This window comes from Hydra vulgaris, chromosome 02 (genome assembly GCF_038396675.1).
Source record: "Hydra vulgaris chromosome 02, alternate assembly HydraT2T_AEP".
NCBI lineage: Eukaryota > Metazoa > Cnidaria > Hydrozoa > Anthoathecata > Hydridae > Hydra > Hydra vulgaris.
The window spans coordinates 18,232,704-18,242,864 of record NC_088921.1 but is presented as its reverse complement, the minus strand read 5'-3'; the positions used below and the strand labels follow the sequence as shown (position 1 = coordinate 18,242,864).

The 10,161-nt window shown below is 28.9% G+C and overlaps 1 long non-coding RNA gene across 1 annotated transcript; it reads left to right on the top strand.

The window, feature by feature from the left end:
* Positions 1–9,347, top strand: LOC136076799 (uncharacterized). Its single transcript, XR_010636591.1, has 4 exons — positions 1–117; positions 2,226–4,118; positions 8,909–8,992; positions 9,149–9,347. It is a non-coding gene; the product is annotated as an uncharacterized LOC136076799 (long non-coding RNA).
* Positions 9,348–10,161: the final 814 nt, after the last annotated feature.

Genomic DNA, 10,161 nt, shown 5'->3' with positions numbered 1-10,161 from the left:
GATAAAACCAAAGTTGCAGCGAAAATGTATTTTTCTATGATTATATTATCTTTTATAGGCAAATATAAAAACACACACAAAAAAAGTTTTTTGATATTATGTTAAAGTAATATAAATGTAAGTTTTTTGTTATTTTTTTAGCTGTTTCGAACATATTTAATTGTGTGTGTGTGTGTGTGTGTATCACATTTAAGTTTTTTTTAAACCTATTTTAAATTTTACAATTAAAAACAAATAGTTATTACGTTGTTTTTTTAAAGCAATAAGAAACATAAATTGCAATCAAAGATGTTTTAAAGTTTCAAGGCATATATTTTACACACAAATGTATGCAGTATGTGACATTACTAGGTATAAGAATCGATATTTTTAAAATGACCAAAGACTTTAAAACTTAACACTGTGTTTCATTAATAAAGACTCATCAGAAATTTCTGATGAGTCTTTATTAATGAAACATAGTGTTAAATGAGAAAAATTTTTATATATAAGATTATATAAGATTTTAAAAATTAAAAAATGTATAATGCGAAGAAGTGGATTTAAACCCTCGAAAACAACACTTATGACAGCGTACCAAACTCTTGGGCTGTTAAGGATATAAATTTAAGTAAAACACAAATCATGTTACGAACCTTTTATACCAATTGCGCATAGCATATGTAAATAGTATATTATTAAACAAATGTTTTATACAAATGTAAAAAATCTACCTAAATAATGTTATATGCATATGCCAGAAAGTATAAAAATCAATAAATAAGTTATGTTTGCAGGTCTTTGATGGAACAGTTGAATATATATAAAGAAATATTAAAAAAAAAAAAAAAAGTTAAGTAAAAAAATTATATTGTTATCAATTTTTAATAGTATTTTATACTATTCTGTTTAAAGTTATACGTACAATTTATCTAGAAAATAAAGAACCACAAGTAACCAAGTCATAACATATATATTTGATTGAAATTTATATTTTTTTAAAAATATATTAAAGTAATAATTTTAATAATTTAATATATTTATATATACAATATTTAATATTTGAATATATATTATGTATTTTTATATGAACTTTTATATTACGGCGCCTACCGTAAGTAAATTTAGCAGAAACAGAGTTTCTCAATATGTGAACTATTTTTTTGGCGGCACCCAAATAACGTCAGTGCTGTTGAAAACAGTCTAGAATTGCTCCTGATTATTATATATTTTTATATAAATGATATTTAATTAATAAATATATATTTTATATATTTTTATATAAATGATAATTAGTATATAAATACATATTTATATATTTTTATATAATTATGATACAGTGTGATTCTTTAAATAAAAATAAATAAAGAATTTAAAAAGTAAAATACTTAAAATTTCGATGAAATCGAAATGATTTTATCTTAACATGATTAAAGGATTCATTTAGTTAAAGTTTTGTATATATATATTTTTTAAAAGAAATGATAAAACAGATATTAATATCCAAACCGCCGATAAATAGCAGTTGTAATGTATAGCAAAGTGTACTGCAGCATTTAAAATTTAATTTTATTATAAATTAATTTTATTATAAAACTATTTTTAATTTATTTTCACAACTTTGAAAAATAGAAATCATGTATATATATTTTTTTATTTCTATTTATATGGCTTATTTTTATTGGTTAATTTGTTCGAAAAAGTAAGAAAAATATTTAAATATTCTATAAAATATAGATTTATTTAACTTGACATCGCTTTGCTTTTTTAGTAGACACCTGTTTGCCAAAAGTTATGCCACAATCTAACAATGGGCCAAAACCGGTACTAAAACAGTCTAATATCTAATATAATATATGTTAAATGAAAGTTTATTTAACTTGCCACCACCTTTCAATAGATATCTGTTTGTTGAAAATTACATCTAAATTTCACAATTAGACAAAACCGGTACTAAAATAGCAAAATATTTTATCCATGTATTTTAGACTGCTGTTTATCAGAAGGTTGGGTTTTGGTTTTTGTTTTTTGTTTTATAAAGTTACAAAAGTTTAAAACCACAACCAATAATTTAATAAGTATTAGTATTTTTAGCTGAAAGTTGAACAAGCGATTAAAAGACTTTTTTTTTGTTTAATTAAACATTAAGATATTTAATGTAACTTTATAATTTATATATTGTATAATTATATACAATATATAAATTATAAAGTTATAACTATGTATTGTTAATGATTTTTTTTTAGAGGTGTATAATGTTAGACCAAAAAAAGAAAGTAGAATTAGAGAAAGTTATAGCAAATGCTCCTGATACTATCACGTTAGTCAGAAGCTTTATGGACTTTATTGCTGGTAATTGTTCACATTTAGAAGTAAAGGATGCATTAAAATTCCTCAAAACAGAATTATCCACCATGCCTTATTATGATGACATAAAACAGGATATTTATTGTGAAATGGAAGCTTTTGGTATAGTACATAACTACCTTTTAGATGTGTAATGTACAATGTGACAACCTTTTAGATGCTATACTTTATAATAAAAAAATAGTTGAGCTATGTTTATTAGAATTATATTCATTATCTGAACTATGATTATGATAGTTCGGATAATGAATAAAATACTAATAAACAAAGCCATAGAAGTGGTGAAATATATTATATATTACCAAGTATATTTTTTTCTTAAGTTTTGTATATTATATGAGATAAAACAAATCTTAACTTTTTGTATATTAGAAAATTATTTATTAAACTTTACTGCAGCAATTCCAATTGTTTCCGATGCTGCAACTTGTAAACATTTTATAAAACCCCAACTTGAAAGTTTTGATTACATATTATAAATATATTAAATTACATGTTATACAGGATGCAGCAAACGAACTAAATAAATATGTTCTCAATTTTTTATTACAAAAAATAATTATATGTTTCCTAAACAAAGCATTGTAAAAAAGTTAAAATTTAAAAATGAAATTTCATTTTTTGGTATGTCTTCCTTTACCTTTATTTTCATCAAGTCTAATATTAAATTAATCACATACTTGGTGGATGTGAACTTGAGGTATTTTAGCCCATTTTTGACAAAAGACTGTTTTTAACGAGTCCAAACTTTTACATTTTTAGAACATATATTGTCTTCTAGAATACCCCAAATGAAGAAATCCATGGGATTGTATCTGGTGAATTTGACAGCGATTGTTTAAAGAAATTAGACAAAATTTGCCCTTAACCAATCATAATTCACCCGAGCTTTGTGTTCATATTGCTGAGTCCTGTTGGAAAGTCCATGGTCAGTTATCAAAATGAATTTGTGTCCGCGATTTTTGAAATAGCTTCTAGGAATTATTTTTGATACATAAGTGTTAATTTTGACCAGAGATTCTAAAAAAATCAATAGTTACATATCAATTGCTGCACCCTGTATTATTTGTTAAATTGCACTATTATCATTTTAATATACAGTACATTTAGTATTATATTTTAATAAACAATTATTAAAAATAATATTTTTATACAATTCTAAAATGTTTATATATTCAAAATATTGTATAAAATTCTATTCAGGGATGCGGAGTCCCAATTGGACTCTGGCTTTAGATCTCTACTTTTTCCAAGTCTGTAGTGTCCAGAAGCTCTAAACATGTTTGTTGACTTATGATCTGCTATAAGAAAAAAATGTTTATGAGATTTAATGACTTGAAGCTTATTGTCCAGGTTCAAACAATGGTTGTTCCTCTAACCTAAAGGTCTTAATTTTTTCCTATTAGTACTCATAAACTTATTTATAATTTTAAAGCTCTTGGATACCAAAAACTAGGATGAAGTTATCTTTTTGTGACTTTTAAATCCTGAGTCCTTTTTGGGACTCCTCGTCCCTGATTCTATATTAATATTTTGAAGAAATTGATAATAAAATATATAAAGAAATTTTGCTAAAGATATGAGATAATTTGTTGGAAATAAATTCTATTATTCACAACCTATTGGTGATGGTATTCTTGAAAAGATTAAAAGACCAACTGATTTTTTTAAAGCTTCAGAACATTGTGTGCTTCTTGGGGTTGAAAACTATGATGAATTTGTTAAAGCACTGAGCACAATTGGACGCAATGACTTGGCAAAACTTTTTTCTGGTAAGGTTAATATAAATATTTTATTTAAGTTTGACATGCATTCATATGCTATTTACATCTTTCAGATTTAATTGCTCTAAAATGTCACAATGTGATATTAAAACAGCCAAACATTGTATGAGAGTTAAAAGGTTTTATCTGATGTTTGTTGTGAGATTCTAACTTTTGGTATTTGATTGTTAAAATGTTATTCTTTACAATTGTAAATTATTTATTTTTTATGCAACAGTCCTTGCAATTAGGGTCGGTATTCTGCAATTCTGACCTAACTCCTGACCTAAAATTGTTTGAGGTTTGGTAAAAATCGCTGACCTTGTTTCTATATTTTATGGTAACTTCTTTGTTTCAAAATTATTTTGCCAACCTGATGCTGACATCTAACAGTTTGAGGTCAGCAATTTGAAGGTTGATGTTATGCTTTTATTTTATTAATTTTTAAATTGTTTGTTTTTGTTATTAACTGTTATGACTATAGTTGCTAAATTTTTAAAAATACAAAAATAAAGTTAGAACTTCATATTTCTCATGTGATGGTTTTGTATTTTTGTGTGTTGCATATATATATATATATATATATATATATATATATATATATATATATATATATATATATATATATATATATATATATATAATAATATATATATATATATATATAATAATATATATATATATATATATATAATAATATATATATATATATATATATATATATATATATATATATATATATATAATATATATATATATATATATATAAGCTTTTTTTCATAAAAGTTTAACAAATTAACTAAAAAGTTTTGTTGCAATTTAAAATAAAACGCTTTTTTTTTTTGGCAAGCGCTTTTTTATGCCCTCGCCAAAGTTTTTTTGGGTATGTGGGCAAAGTTTTTTTGGGTGTTTGGGCGAGCCCGAAAAGAATTAGGTGCAAAAGTGCTAGCTAAACGGAGAAGACTGATATATACATATATATATCAGGCCTTGTTTTAAAGCATTAAGCTGCTAGTAATTTACGTACACCTAGAGCGATTTCCACGAAGCAACTTTTGATATTTTTTAACTTTTAAATTGCTCTGTTAAGCAGTAAGATTAGATAAGCAATTAGTTATATATAAAACCACTGACGATTACATTAAAAAGTTTAAATGATTATGTTAATCATTCAAACTTTTGTATAATGTAAACTATTTAATAATGAAAAAAACGGGCGACTAAAAGGATTGCAAGTTATATAAATCAGAAAAGCAAGATGAAGAAAGGGAATTCCAAAGAGCTGATGTTCGAGGAAAAAAACTAGACGAATAAGCGTTTTTGGAGCACTTAGGAACAGTCACAGAAAAATGATGACACCTAATTTTATGATGAGTAACACAAGAGTGAATTTTAGTAGATGGCACAAGAGACGCTAGCTTTTTAGAGCAGTGCCCATTATAGTATTTGTAGAAAGGAGAAAGAGAAGCAACATTACGACGATGTGATAATGGTTAAAGGTTGGCTGCAAGAGCAGGTCCAACTATGTTTACAATGCGTTTATGTACCTTGTTTAAAAGAGAAAGGGGATCGTAAGATCTGCCCCAGATATGGCAACAGTATTCCATACAAGGCCGGATTTGAGATTTATAGAGATAGAGAATAGAATCCGAAGTAAGAAAGTGACGAGCTCGGTAATGAGATGCATCCTTAGCAGATGCTAATTTTGTAACTGATTTAATATATGGTTTCCAAGAAAGATTGGAAGCAAGAGTTAATCCTAGAAGATGAAGAGTAGATGACTCATCGAATACATCACCATTCATAAATATAGGAAGATCTAAATTATTGTGATAACAATTGGCTGAAAAAATTGAGTTTTATCTGTATTGATGTTCACCAGCCACTGTGAGCCTCATGCTGTAGCAGAAGTGAGATCCTTTTCAAGCTCAAATGTCCCCTCCAAGCAATCAGAGAGTGTTGGTTTCTTATCACAACAAGAATAAATGGTAGTATCATCAGCAAACAATGCCACCTTAGATGTGAGAATATCTGGAACATAGTTAATGTAAATTAAAAAGAGTAGAGGGCAAGGATAGAACCTTGAGGAACCCCTGAAGTTACAAAATAAGAAGAAGAGTGTTGTCGAGGACAACTTTTATACTACGATTGGAAAGGAAGGATTCAATAATCTTAAAGATTCACCATAAGAAGAAAGCTTATGGAGAAGACCAGCATACCAAACTTTATCAAAAGCTTTAGAAATGTCAATAGTGATGGCCTTAACCTCTCCACCTTTATCTAATGCACAAAAAAACCTATCATTTATTACTTTTAGCAAATCAGCTGTAGAATGAGAAGATCGAAATCCATATTGATGGCCAGAAAGTAAGTTATTAGATTTAAGATGAGAAATAAAGTGTTCCTTAATTAAAGATTAAAAAACCTTGCTTATGATGGGAAGAAGACTTATGGGACAGTAGTTAGACGAATCAGATCGCTCTACAGAATTTTTGAAAATAGGGATAACTGATGCCGCTTTCCAGCAGGCTGAAAAACAAGACTCTGATAAGCACTTGTTGAATAGTTTTGAGAGTATAGACGACAGCTCCAGATAACACTACTGCAAGACAATAACAGTAATGTTGTCCGGGCCACAAGCTGTAGAAGAGTCTATGTAGGAAATCACTTTAAATACAGAAGCAGTAGTGATACGAATGTCAAGCAATGGATTGACCTGTTTCTTGAGTGATACGAATGGAGTGATACAATGGATTAACCTGTTTCAGGAGTGATACGAATGTCAAGCAATGGATTAACCTGTTTCTTGGCAATATCAGGTAGAACGCAACTAGTGGAATCAAGAGATGATATTGATGAAAAGTTCTTAGCAAGCAATTCAGTCTTTAGGTGAGTTGACAAAGTCTGAACCATACAAGAGAGGTGGAGTTAAAGATTTGCCCTTATTATTGATACTATTAAAGATTCTCTAGAAGTCACGAGAGCCTAATTTTTGAGATGAGATACGAGATTGCTTTACCTGAGAATTGCGGGTTTTAGCATTAGATAAAACCTTTTTACAATTGTTTCTAGCAGTAATAAACTATATATATTACGTCTGTTTTTTGGAGAATTGTTTTGCTGATAAATATGGAAGTAACGATCTAGATTGGCAATCGCAGCAGCACAGTGTGAGGAAAACCATGGAGGAGCGTGAGGCTTGACCTGGAATCGTCAAGAGGGAACAAAATATTCCATGCCAGCCTCAATCCACCAAGTTATGTAAAAAGCACATTTGTTGACAGGAAGACAAAAGATTTCTACCCAAGGGCCATCACGAAGAAAATCACGGAAAGAATCCTAGTCAGCTTTACTGTAGTTTAAGAGGTTCGATAATAGGGGAATTTAGGTATTAGTTTTTGAGATATCAAACTGTGATCAGAAGCACCTAAGGGTGATTGTGGAGAAACTGAGCACTGACTAGGATCAGAAACAAGACATAAGTTGAGTAGAGAAGGTAAATGATTCGGGTTGCCAGGAAATCGAGCTGGAAAGTTGACTATTTGAGTTAAGGATTGGGAAAGGCAAAAGTTGTGGGTTTTAATGCCTGCAGAATCATTGACACTAGAGCCAAGCTATTCAGAGTGGTGAGCATTAAAGTCACCGACAACAACTATATTAGCTGATGGATAAAGAGAGAGAGCTTGATCGATATGATCAGAAATAACATCAAAAATAGTGCAGTCTTGAGATGAAGGAGAGCAATATAGAACAAAGAGAAAGGCAATAGAGTGAAGTGGTGCTAAACGAAAGCTCATGAAAGAATTGTCTGTGGAATCAAACCTAGTTTCCCAACAAATGGGTGAATTCTAACGAATGTAAATGCCCAGGCCAAGCATGTGACTATTGGAGTCTTAACGAATTAAAGGAAGATAACCATCAACACTAAGATTGCAAGATGAGACAGCCAAACTCAAATTAGTCTTACAAAGAGCAAGTAGGGCTGGTGAACTTTGCAAGAGATAAAACTCAGCAGAAGAAAAGTTACTTCGAAGACCACGAATATTAGTGAATGATAGGTTTAGAGAACTTGGGCTCCAATTGTGGCCTCCGCAATGCACACCAAAAGTACAAACAGGGACACCATCCATGCACAACATGGCACTGTTAATACTTTGATACTTTTCAGCTGTTGATGGAATCAGCCTCTCTGAGAGTTACCACAGAGTTCGGGAAACCTGACTACCAGCCGGCCTCAGAACCATAAAACTGAGTTTTTGAGCTGTACCCTCATTAGGAGATAATAGAATGAGTTGCCTAGTCATAAAAATAGAGACACAAGCAAAACCCATGCATTGAGTCAAGAAGATCCAGCATTCAACATCCTAAACTGGAAACAATGTTTTAAAAATACGTCTGCGCCAGCCTAATAGATGAATAAGGGGTGCGAGGCTGGTCAACAGATAGAATCTGTTTACCCCTTAAATATGTGTTTAATCTTATAATAAAAATTAAATAGTTTTAATTTATGTTTTGATTTAAACATAGCATAAAAACAATGTTTGTTATTTATAAATCTTTTTTTATAATATATTTTTATAGATACAAGTTGTAACAGTTTTAAGTTTTCTATCGAAAAAAATTTTTTTCTCAAAGTTTAGACATTTATTTTTTAGGCATTGTTAGACAGTTTTTTAAAAATAAGTTTATTAAAGATGAAAAACTGTTCATAGCAATAGTATTATAACCTTTTTAACAGGTCTGTGTTTAAATGTTTAGACATTAGATTGATTCTTAATTTGTTTTAATTTTTTTGTCAGACACCTAATTGAAAAACTTAAAGATGCTTGTAAAAACGCTGGAAAGATTCTTTACAATGTTCTAGTATCAAACATTAGAAAAAGGTAAAATTTTCAGTTAAAAAAGTTTTTTCCAACTAAATTTTTAAGTTAGAAGTACCTAATATGGAAGTTTTTTTCTAACTAAATTTTTAGGTTGATAGTACCTTACTTGTAAAACTTGATACATTTTTTGATTCTATTAATGACTAATTTTTATAGTTTTGAAACTTAAAAGTTGCCTCCCGGATTGCCGGAGTATACTTATCACTTTTGTTGTAAAAGTACGCATATGGTTTTCCAATTCTTTAAGTTCACTAACGTCTCACCTCGGTAATGGAGATTAATGGAGTTAAAGAAGTTTGTAAACCTAATTGTAAATACTGTTGATAAATTATTATATCCTATATATTGTTTTTTATACTCGTTTCTTGATATGTGCGAGTGGAATGATAATTTTAAAATCTCAGCCATGCAATGCAATAACATTGGTTCTACTATCTCCAGAATTATTGTTGAAGTGCAACCGCAGAGAAGTGGTTGTCTTGGTTGAGCTTCAAACTTATGTCTTGGTTGCTTGTTTTTAAAATTAAGGTCTTGGTTGACCTTCAAAATGACGAGCTTATTATTCTAAAAAGTTCATCATTTTGAAGCTCAACCAAGGAAATAAAATTAAACAGTTTTTAGCTCATCAACTTTATTTTTCGAATTATTGTAGGAAATTGATCATTAAAAACCAAAAAAAGTTGATATTTCGTGTTTTATAAGTCTATAATGAATAATAGATATTCCGTAAAAATTCTAGTTTCTGAAATTTATAAGGAACCAACTTTTGAATTTACTCGAAATTCATTTTTTGGTACGCAAAGATTGTAAGTTCTTTAAAGGAAAAGTTTTAAATACCTTTCTATTATGTTATTACTAAATAACTTATATTATACCAGAAAATGCGGAAAAGTCGAATGAAACTAATAATCATAAGTTGTTACCCGAAGGTCACACATTTGCAAGTGTTCGCGCGTAAAGCCAGGGTTTTTAGTTGTTGAGCGTGTAAATCATACACTTGCAAGCGTGCGCGCGTAAAGCCAGGATCTTTAATGTGAATAAGATTAAAACTTATTTATGATTTTTTAGACTTAGGCATAAAAATGTTAATTTTTTAGAAAAGTTTACATTTTTGTATTTAATTATTAAACTTTATTTAGTTATTTCAGCCTTTAGGATAAATTGAGCGA